This window comes from Vespa velutina, chromosome 12, assembly GCF_912470025.1.
Source record: "Vespa velutina chromosome 12, iVesVel2.1, whole genome shotgun sequence".
In the NCBI taxonomy this organism is placed as follows: Eukaryota; Metazoa; Arthropoda; class Insecta; order Hymenoptera; family Vespidae; genus Vespa; species Vespa velutina.
This window is the reverse complement of record NC_062199.1, coordinates 1,509,564-1,521,664: the sequence shown is the minus strand read 5'-3', so window position 1 is coordinate 1,521,664 and position 12,101 is coordinate 1,509,564. Positions and strand designations below refer to the sequence as shown.

Sequence of the window (12,101 nt, the reverse complement as noted above, 5' to 3'; positions counted from 1 at the left end):
GATTAAAGAACAGACTGGTTCATATCCGGCTCACGTTCATCAGTATTCACACAGTCTCATACTTTCTCGAGATTAATTCTATTTCTTTATCAATCTTTTTCTTCTTCTTCTTTTCCTTTTTTTTCTTTTTCCACTCTCCCCTTTCTCACAACTTTTCGTATTTCGTAATTACCGCCATTTTCTTTCTATATCTTCTTCTTTTTCTTCTTTTTTTTTTTTTTTTTTTGTTCATACGTTATTCATTGCGAAGTTATTTCAAATATACTTGCTAAGAACTATTTTGGACCCACATATTTCGTGAGAACTACATTCTATTCTTTTCTCTCTTTCTCTGTCTCTTTGGTATGAATTTCGGTTTCTCATGATATTTTCTGATTGGTTGAGGGTGATACACTGACTACGATCCCGCATATAAGACTTCGTATACCTCTACGTTTCTAATATAATATAACTGCGGGTGGGAATTTACGAGAGTATATCTTTCAATCTCTCTGATTACATGATCTTTTTCTATGTATATATATATATATATATATACGTGTGTATGTGTGTGTGTGTCTATTTTTCTTTTTCATGAAAAAAAAAAGTTAATAAAATAGGCCCATATTATAGGGTGTCTAAGTAAAAAAAAAAAAGAGTAAGATGGGTGCTAGGAAATCCTTCGTCCGAATCATTTTACATAAGACATGATCTGTCCATTGAATAGTATCTACTCTGCAATAATGATATGTATCCAAGTTTATTACGTTAATCAATTAATATGATTTTTATGTTATAGTATTTTTTATTTTATTTGGTTTCATTCATACGTCGTTCCCTTTTCTTTTTTCTATTTTTATCCGATAATATTAATTATTGTATTAATTATTTAGATTGTTGGAAATCTGTTTAAGATTGTGTATATATTGCTTTTCTCTTTTTCTCTCTCTCTCTCTCTCTCTCTCCTTTTTTCTTTTTTTTTCTTTTTTTTTTGTATTGACTTCAACTTCATTGAGAATAAGTATGAGAATATTATTCCCTTTTGGAAATATTTCCTCGGCTTATCCCTCGATGTTATGGGGTACTCTAATACTCCCGTATAAAAACCATATGTTTTTACATTTGGATATGCTGGTCAAGATGACTCTCAACGACACGCGACCCGCACCCTAAACGAGTACTTAATTGTTCCGAAATTTTATCGTCTACTATGGAAGACAGCCATAAAAAATCGACCGATCTTACATGTCGTTTAGGATTGATTATTTCGTGGAAATGGAATTTGTTTTTTTTTTTTTTTTTCCTTTTTTTTTATGATAGTAAGATAAGAATTAATTTGACATATAATATGTAGGCGAACTAAAGATAATATAAATTTATATTTATATTTTTTCATGGTGGATTTTTATAGTGAACGATTGAATAATATAAGATTTATTATACTTTATATATTTAATTTCATAATATTTTTTTTATTTAATCTAATATTATAAAAATATTTAAACTTTTGTACACTCACACATATATATATATAATATATTATAAATAAATAAATAAATAAATAAATAAATATATATATATATATATATATATATATATATATATATATATATATATATATATGTAAAAAAGGCTAATTTAATAAATTTAGTTATTTTTTATATCGATAATACATAATTCACATTCGAATTTCTATTTTACCGACATTGCTCGCGCAAAGTGACAGGTAACGACACCTGTACGAAAATGATTAAAACTACTAATAATATTCTTATCAGTAGTCGATAAAAATGTAAAAAAACTGATTTGTTTCTTAATCGATCGAGTTGGATCTCAATAGATAATATGAATAATGTAAATTCATTTTTAGTTTTTCACAGTAATAAATTAACACAAAATTAAAAATTATTATCGGTAACAGAAAAATATGTAAATTGATTGATAAAAATTGCCAGATAATTTAAGATAAAAATTTATAATATAATATATATTCGTTTTAAATAATTATAATATTATTTTGAATGATTCGAAATGAAAAATCAAGGGTGTAATAACAAATATGATAAGTTTTCATATAATTAATTGAAAAATTTATATATATATATACATTATTGTCTTCACAGTGAAAACTTAGTATTATATGTATAAATATGTACTTTGGTCAGACGTTGAAAGATGCTTACGTTACTATAGCACAGAACTCCTTCAAGTGTCGATGAATTTAGCTGAGGCGAAAGAAAATCTTAACACAGAAATAGCAAATCCATTAGAAAGTAAAACAAAATTACATTACTGTGTTTCTGTCGAATATTTACCAGCGAAACCTTACAAATTTTTATTACATTTTCTATATCCCTTTCTATTTTTTTTTTTTTTTTTTTTTTCTTTACCTCGCAATAGTTATTACATTTTCAATATTTTCTTTTTTTTTCCCTTCACTTCACAATTGTTATTATATTTTTTATTTTGCAATTGTTATTACATTTTATATCTCACAATTTAGTTATTATTATATTTATACAACAATTGTTTCCTTTAATCTCACAGTTGCCATTAAATATTTTCTTTCACAAATGTTATTGCATTTACAACTATTTCTATCTATCTCCTGACTTTTATTCAATTTTCTAACATTTTTATTTTCTATTTATCATCCATCTATCTATTTTTTGACATTGAAAATAGAAAGAGAAGTTATTTAAAAATAGTAAGACAACAAGTCAGTTAAATATTCTTGCTTGAGAGTCCAGTTCTCGTGTGAAGAAGAAAACGAACAAGTAGAGGAAGAAAAGGAGTAGGAGGAAGAAGAAGAAGAAGAAGAAGAAGAAGAAGAAGATGAAGAAGAAGAAGAAGAAGATTCAAGAGCGGACTTTGCAATCCAGCCGACGATTCCTCGAGCTCGAAAATAGCTCGCATAGTTTCTTACTTGCTTCTCCTAGCTCGCACGAATATTTCATCCCAGGATTGTTAAAACTGGCCAAAGAACTTTGCCATAAATAATTAATGAACTACAATAATGCAATAACATTATCAAAAGAAATAATTATCCTTAAGTAAATAATGTTAAATAATATATAATTTAAATAAATTAAATATATATATATATATATATATATATATATATATATATGTAATAATTTCTTGGAAATTTATATGTGTACGTTTTTATTTGACCAAAAAAAAAAAAAAAAAATAAAAAAAGGAAGAAAGAAATAAAGAAAGAAAGAAAAATTAAATTAAAGAAAGCACAAAAAAATTATAATACACATTGTATACATAGATTTATATAAAAATATTATCAGATAATAATATTTGGTAAAACGTTATAGGATATTTAATTCAATATTATAAACACGAGAAGAAAAATTGTTCGTTATCTTTGGCAAATAATTCTGGTTCTGAATTTAAGATGATCAACAACATTCATGGCCATTAAAGAAATATTTCAATTCGTGTTCTTTTTTTTTCTTTCTTCTTCTTTTTCTTTTTTTTTTTTTTCTTTTTTTGATCTTTTTCCTTTTTTTTTTTTTTTTTTTTGTTTTTTCTTTTCATACCTCTCCCACTGTCCGCCATTACGTTACAATATAACGGTTTTCAAATAGCGCGAAAATCCAAGGAAACGTATAATTGCAAAATTACACAATTATATATATATATATAATATACATATAGTATATATTCTTTATTTATCGGTTCATTTACTATGTACATAAAAAAATACTTATATACATATCTATGTAAACATGAAATTTCTGACGTGCGCGCACACAAACACATACAAACACACACATACACACACACACACATATACACAATTAAAAATTTAATGAAGTATTACATATATTTACATAGAAAAACGTATAAACTAATGAAGTATGTGAGGCAACTATTCGAGACTTGGCAGAGCTGACAATCTGAAGCTCTAGCCAGACATACAATATATATACATATACATATATATATATATATAAATATATATGCATACACCCAGACATATATATATCTGCTTATGTATATTTTCGTACCGGGGAAACTACGTGGATATTCTGAAATCTTTATGGCACGCACACACATAACTCTTTTGCCAGGTTTAATCGTATATATTGGCAACATTTAACTCTGCTTTATCTTCTATTCACAATATCTTTCTCTCTCTCTCTCTCTCTCTTTTTCAGTTATTATATGTATATACACCTGTGTATATATAATATGTGTATATCTAAAGAAAGGAAGCAAATACTTGATTAGTGATATAAATTGATTACTTTCACGAAACATTCAATGTGAGATTACGATACGTAAGAAATATTCTTTTAAGGCACACTTGTTCTAATACAGGGTGAGCCAAAAGTTATTATACCATTTAAAAAAAAAAAAAAAAAAGAAAAAAAAAACAATTATTCTTATTCTTTAGATATTTTTTAAATTGATAATATTAAGAGCTTATAGTATTACAACCATTGGTCCTTGTAGTTTTAACATTTGTAAACAAGTAGCCTGAAATATCTCGAGAAATATATATATATATATATTGATTGTTTTAATATCACCCAAGAATTTCTAGGATTTCCATCCGGTAAAATACTTTGACATTGACACTTTCGTCACCACCATCATCATCATCATCATCATCACCGTCGTCGTCGTCGTCGTCGTTGTTGTCGTTGTCGTTGTCGTCATCGTCGCCATCATCACCATAATCATAATGATAATCGTCATCGTTATCTTGACTTGCTGCCAGAAAATCAAACTGCTAATGCAACTGAATTATTTAGAATGTTAGTGTGTATTGGTATTAACAAGTGTGTTAGAAATATTGTGCAATAAATGTCAACAACGTTGGCATTTTGGTCTCGTGAGATTATATACTTCTAACGTGAGCGTTAACAAAATTTCCACAGGTATACTTATTTACTGCTTATTTTATATATGTACATCTATGCACATACACGCGTATTACAGAGTTAGATCATATAATAGAATATTTTGCCAGAAAATTCATCGGTAAAAGTGAAATGGCTCTGGTATTGTTTAGATCTTGTATGCAATATGACATAATAATCTTTTAGGAGAACTTATAATAAGAATAAAATATAGGAGGAAATAAATGTCTCCTTTTTTTTTTTCTTTTTCTTTTTTTTCTCTCTTCTTTTTCTTTTTTTTCTTTTCTTTAATTCTTCTCTTTCTCTAATTCTTTTTCATTTTTTTTCTATTTTTCTTTCTTTCTTTCTTTCTTTTCTTTCTTTTCTTTTTCTTTTCATCGTTCCGGAACAAAATGAAATCAATTCTTACAATTTATTTTGAATGAAATCACGGAGGTAAATATATTTTTTTATTTTTTTTGGGATTTATCTATCTTGTGATATACAACAGCTATAGCTCTCTCCCTCTCTCTCTCTCTCTCTCTCTCTCTCTCTCTCTCTCTCTCTTTCTTTCTCTTTCTCTCTGCCTTATTACATAATCTTCAATCTGATTCGTCAACAGATCGATCAGCCTTTAGCATGAGAAACTCGGCGATATCACCGAAAATTGTGTGTATGTGTGTGTATTTATTAGAAATTTTATGCAATTCTATATATGTGTATATATACATTTTTTTTGCATTCATTAAATATATTACAAAGAAAATTTGAGAATGTTAGAATAACCGAAGAGAAAAAAAATTTTACAGGCTTTTGTATAAGTGCGCATGCGTTCCTGTACGCACTATAATGATAATATTATTGACAAAAGAAAAAGAGAAAAAAAGAAATTTTTTAGGATATCGCTAAAATGGAACAAAAATTGACTCTCCTCCTGCATCTATGCGTGCATTTTTGCGCTGAGGTTGCATAATCCGAACAAAAAAAAACAAAAAAAAAAAAAAGAAGAAAAAGAAAAAGAAAGAAGAAATAAAAAAAAAATAAAAGAAAAAGAAGAAAAAAGAAAAAAAAGTGTAAGAGATTACAGGTGATAATGGAAACCAATTTGAACGATACAAAACGTTATGGAGGGGTACAAGAGGGGGGTATAGGAGTCGTCGATCGATAATATCCATTTGTGTAGATCGTTGTTTATACTTATGTACCACCTTTGATGTAATCTGATACGAGTAGCAGCTAATCGATAATGGTATTTTTTCTCTCTCTTTCTCTCTCTCTCTCTCTTTTCTTTTTTTTTTTTGTCATTGGGAAAGAACGTATAATCTAATCGGACTCTATCAATGATACATGTACAATGTTAACACTTGATACTCGAGATATTAGATTTTGCTTTTCTAACGATATTCTAACCACGTGTAAGAAGTTAGAAAGAGAAAAATTTGTGGAACATACTTTTAACGCACGAGTCTCAATCTATTTTGAGATGTCTCTCTCTTTTTCTTTCTTTCTATTTCTCTCTCTCCCTCTCTCTCTCTCTCTCTCTCTCTCTCTCTCTCTCTCTCTTTCTTTCTCTCTCTCATTCCGGAATTTCGTGGAATTTTCAAAATAATATAAATTATTGTAATATTCTTGAAAAATAATTAATGTATAATATTAAATTAGAGAGTACGTTGGAGAGATTATTCTGACATTAAAAATAATATTTATATTAAGGTAGTACTTAAGAAGGGTGCCACGTGGTATTTCATAATTATTTCTAAATAAAACAAAAAAAAAAAAGAAAAAAAAAAAAAAGGAATAATAATTATTTATAATGATCTTAAAGCGATATTAGAATGTTTTCGAGATTAATATCAGGTTATAATTCTCGTAGAATGAATTAAAAAATAATATCAGTAATATTAATGATATATTAGAGAATAGAATGTGTCTAGATGATTAGAAAATGAGAATTAAAGAAAAATACATATACGTGTGAGGTACGAAAAAATATATCGCATGGTTTTTCGTAGAAGTAAATTTTTAAGATAATTATTCAAGAATAATTGCCAATAATTATTAAATAACATTAAACCGATATTATCGAATATGCTTGTTTGTCAGATAATTTCGAGGATTGAAAATAATCCTAAGCGTCAAGATGAATGATACTTAAGAGGAATGATCACGTGGTCTATATCGTAATAATATTTTTAATAAATATTAATCAATAATAATAATAATAACAATAGCAATAATAATAATAATAATAATAATAACAATAATAATAATGAATGGGCTTAGACGATAGAGGATGAAGAAAAAATTTCAGATATAAAATAATTATGTATGAAGAATGTATCGAGTAATTAATATCACTTAATCTCGTCTAATAGTAAGATATTAATGAAAACACGTATTTAAATCAAGATGGCAAGGGCTGTAGATGTAGTGTTTTTAAAATCTGAGGGAGAGAGAGAGAGAGAGATAGAGAGATAGCTGGCAGGGGTAGAAATGGATAGGAGTGAGGAAAGAAAGAGAGAGAGAGAGAGAGAGAGAGAGATAGAGAAGAAAAACGAGATTTGATCCGGTGGTTACTTCTATTGGGTTCGATAGGGTAGGTAGGTATGTAGGTTCGGTATTGATCCACTCTCCGCATTCGAGCGACCTTTAATGTTCCCCTTTCCTCTCGGTCACCCCTCTCACATCCCACATTCCACACTTCTGCGCTCTGCTCTCGGTCGGTCTTCTCTCTAGGCCAAAAGAGGATGGCGACGGGTGGTAAGAGGGGAAGTTGGCACTCTGAGAGAACAGAAAGAGAGGGAGAGAGAAGGAAAAAGAGAGAGAGAGAGAGAGAGAGACAGATAGACAGACAGACAGACAGACAGATGGACTAAACCAAGAGATAAATCCTAGCACGACCTACAACAATGCTTGGAGAGTTTGTGTGCAGCTGATTTCACAACCGGCCGGCCGGCCATTCCGCTAAACGGAATTCCAGCGTTCTCCGGAAGCTACGTCACACGTAACTCGGACTCACACGGTAAGAAGTAATTACACGTACGAACTGTACATAGTATATACATGTATATATCTGTATGTGTGTGTGTGTGTGTGTGTTATAAGTTTATTTAAACGAGAGGAACATTTCGAAACTGAAACATAAAGATCATTTGGTAAAATTAATATGTAAATAATTTTTATTTAAATGAAATATAAAAATTTCTTCGAAATATGGATTAATTTCACGAATAAAGTACAGATTAAAGTAGATCTTTCTATCGCGAGGAATAATGAAAGATTTGGAAGGTAAGTATAAACGATTTTCGTTCTCAAAGGAAACTATGTAAACGAAATCAAACGAAAGATGATTCATATGAAGTAGTAAAGGAAAGACCTTGGCCCCTACAGTTAGCTACTATGTACATATACATATACACAGTTCATACATATGTATATATATATATACAAGAGATCGGGCTCGATCCGGTCTCTCGAGTAAGCAGGTCGAGAACGAACTTGGAACCTGTCAGGTGACTCAACTACAGTCTCCCATATAACTCATAAAATCTTCGACGCGTATATACGCACATATATATATATATATATATATATATATATATATATATATATATATATATTACAGACAAAAAAAGAGAAACCTGAAAACATCCACGATTTTTACCATACGAAAGATTAACGAAAAATTAAATTCGTGTATTCGATCAAATTAATTCTATTGAATAATAACAACAACAACAACAACAACAACAACAACAACAACAACAACAACAACAACAACAACAATAATTATTATTATTATTATTATTATTAATTATTAATAAAAAAAGAGAGGAAAAAAGAAAAACGAAGGAAAGGAATAAAGGGAGGGGGGTGAAATAAAATTAAAAAAAAAGGAAGGAAAAAAAAATAGATGATCAGAATTGAAACAGCGAAACGATGGAACGCAAAACGTGCGGTGCGCAATCTGGCGGGACGAGATGAGACGAGAGTCATGTTGAAAAGGGAGTAAAGGGAGGAAGGAAGGAAGGAAGGAAGGAAGGAAAGGTTAGGGTGGGGGGGTTGGCTCACTTCGGTCGCTGTCGCGAGGCGAGTTTATTCCGCGACGCGGGCACTTGGTAGCCGAACGGTGATCGCACGAGACGTATCTGACGGTATACTCTCGGAGAGAAGAAGATTTAACGGAGAAAGAGATAGAGAGAGAGAGAGAGAGAAAGAGAGAGAAAGGAAACGACCGAACCGAATAATCATCAAGCAAAACTTGCGTTGCAGCATCTATACCACTGCACAACCTACGTACTACCTATCGACGGATTCTTTCGTCTTATCTTCTCTTCTTGCCTCTACCAATAAAGGTGAGTCAGACATATTTTATTTTTTTTTTTTTTTTATCTTTTTTCTATTCCTCTCTCTCTTTTTCTCTCTCTCTCTCTCTCTCTTTCCCTTTCTCTCTTTCTCTCTCTCTCTCTCTCTCTTTCTTTCTCTCTCTTTTTTCTCTCTTTTTCTGTCTCTGTTTCCTTTCTCTTTTTTTTTTTTTTGCGATAAAAATTTTTTCGAATTACCACAAAGATGAATGAGATAGACGAGAGAAGAAGAGAAGAGAGGTTCCATTTTTTTTTTTTTATAGGTTAGAAAGATCCTTGGCGAACACGCTATATTATCACTTCTTTGTGCAAGTTTCTCGAGTAAATTAAAATAAAAAAAAAAAAAGAAAAAAAATAAAAAAGAAGAACAAAGAAAGAAGGAATGTAAAAAGAAAGAAACGTTTCATATATCTTCCTTTTTTCTCTCTCTCTCTCTCTTTCTCTCAATATAATTATTTAATACAATTATTATCGTCGACCATTTTGAAATTTTTTCCTTGATATATATGGCTATATATATATATATATATATATATATATATATATATATATATATGCTTAGGTTAAATGTGAAAATGTTATATGGAAAAGGCTTAAGGTTATACGATATTCAAAATATTTGTCGTTTTTCTGATCGAACTTATATAAAATCTTCCCCGTTCACTCAATAACAATATTATTAATTCTAAAGTTTCTATTTAAAATTTGAATTTCTTAGTTTAAACTAGTAGTTTAATATCTCTATTCTTATTATATTGATATTTCTTTCCTTCTTTTTTTTTTTTTGTTCCTCGATCATAGCCGAACGTTGAACGTTCGTCGTGAATATAACAGGATTCGCCATATGCCGGCGAATCCATTTGATTGTTTCCAAGCGCGTTCCTTCGGTCTCCTTCGTAATCGTTCGTTAACGATCGGATTTCATTCCTGGTATCGTTTCAAAGGTAGATCGATATCGGTTCTCATTCACAACTTCATAACCTCGAATAGGTTGATATGTAAAATATAAAAATTTTGTTTTTCCTATTCTTTTTTTATTTTATATATATAAATATATATATATATATATATATGTGTGTGTATATATTAAATAAAAAATTCAGATCAATTATTCACGGACGCAAACACACCTAGATAGAAATGTTACTTTTTTGTGTTACGGATTGGATCTGATCGATCCGATATCAATTGGGGTTAGTTTAATCGATTTGTTATTCGATTAACGCTCCTTGTAAATCGATTCCTCGAACTAATCGATTATCGATGGTTACAAAAGAACAATTCGTCTAATATCCGTTGCGGTTGCTCGCTCCCGACGATCGAGGAAGTAACGAGAGTGGGTGCAGCCCCAGTTACGTAAGAAGGCTTTACCAAAGATGCCTCGGCAATGCACAGTGATTCTCAAATAATATATGACTCTTTCTTTCATTAGTATATTAGGTGTATTAGTTGAAACAATGAATGTTGATTGTTTCATTTCTTCGTTGTCCACAAAAAAATTGCAGTGATTTATAACACATGTCATAATTTTTTTTCTTTTCTTTTTTTTTTCTTTTTTTTTCTTTTTTTCTTTTTTTCTTTTCTTTTTAAAGAACCACTCATTTCGACCAATCAGCTATTTCGATAGAAAAAAAAATGGCCACTAGGATGTTAGTAAAAGAATTTAAATTTCTTATGTTTTCGTAAAAAAAATTGCCAGTGATTTATACGTTATTTATATATATATATATATTTTTTTTTTCTTTTTTTTTTTTTTTTTTTTTTTTTTTTAAAGAACCACCGTTACGACCAATCAACAAACTCGATAATAAACAAACAAAAAAATAATGAATAAGAGGTTAGTAAAAGAATTTAATTTTTGTATTTACGATTTTTATAAAGAACCATTGTTATCGATAGCCAAAAGGAGGGGAAAAAAATGTTAGTAAAAAAAAAAAATTCTATTTATTTTTATGTTTTTTTTTTTTTTTACAAATTTTCCCGAAAAATTTCAGTTAATTTTTCGTATTTATGGTTTTTCTTTTTTTTTTTTTTTTTTGTTTTTCGTTCTTGTTTTTTTATGAAAGAGCCACAGTTTCGAACGAATCAATGATCTCGAAAGAAAAAAAGAAAAAAAAGACTAATAAGATGTCAGTAAGAGAATTTGAATTTCTTAGAAGCTTCCTCGTTGGCCAGACGACCGGAGATGAGCGTTCGTTTGAGCGATCCGCATATACATTCTAACTTTGTTAATTCAAAACGGAAATTGATAGTTGCCAGACTCATGTAACGGAACAAGTATTTACAAGTATGCGTATATGAATAAGTGAGTTACATATATATATTTTTACGACATATTTTTGCATCTTATGTCCATTTTTTTTCTTCTTTATTTTTTCCCTTTTGCTTTGTTAATTACATTTTCTTCAAATCTTTTTCGTTTGACCAATTCTGTGATAATTTTTGTATGTTTCATTATAGAATTGATTTTTCCTTTTCTTTCTTTTTTTTTTTTTACAGTAACAAATTTGTCGCACAGAGCAGTCTATGATTTTGATAATACAACAAATTTCTATTATTTGTAATCAAAAAAAAGAAAAAAAGAAAAATAATAATTGTTCTCTTTTTCTTTTCTTTTTTTCCTTTTTTTTTTTTTTTTTCCTTTTTTTTTTTCAACAATGAAATCTACAAAATATTACAGATTGAGTTAGCCAAATGAAAGTGTACATATGTATTTGTAATAAAATATGGAGACCTAAGTTGCGAGCTTACAAAACAGTCTACATATATATATATATATATATATATATATATATATATATATATATATATATATATATATATATATATATATACACTTTATATGTAGAGTTGGAAAGTTTTCAGTGTAAAAATAAAAAAGAAAAAAAAAAAATAA

General features: G+C 28.9%; 1 long non-coding RNA gene across 1 annotated transcript; it reads left to right on the top strand.

The window, feature by feature from the left end:
* The first annotated feature begins 7,448 nt into the window (after window positions 1-7,448).
* LOC124953399 lies at window positions 7,449-9,196 on the top strand. The gene is made up of 2 exons (XR_007102213.1): window positions 7,449-7,863; window positions 8,467-9,196. It is a non-coding gene; the product is annotated as an uncharacterized LOC124953399 (long non-coding RNA).
* Window positions 9,197-12,101: the final 2,905 nt, after the last annotated feature.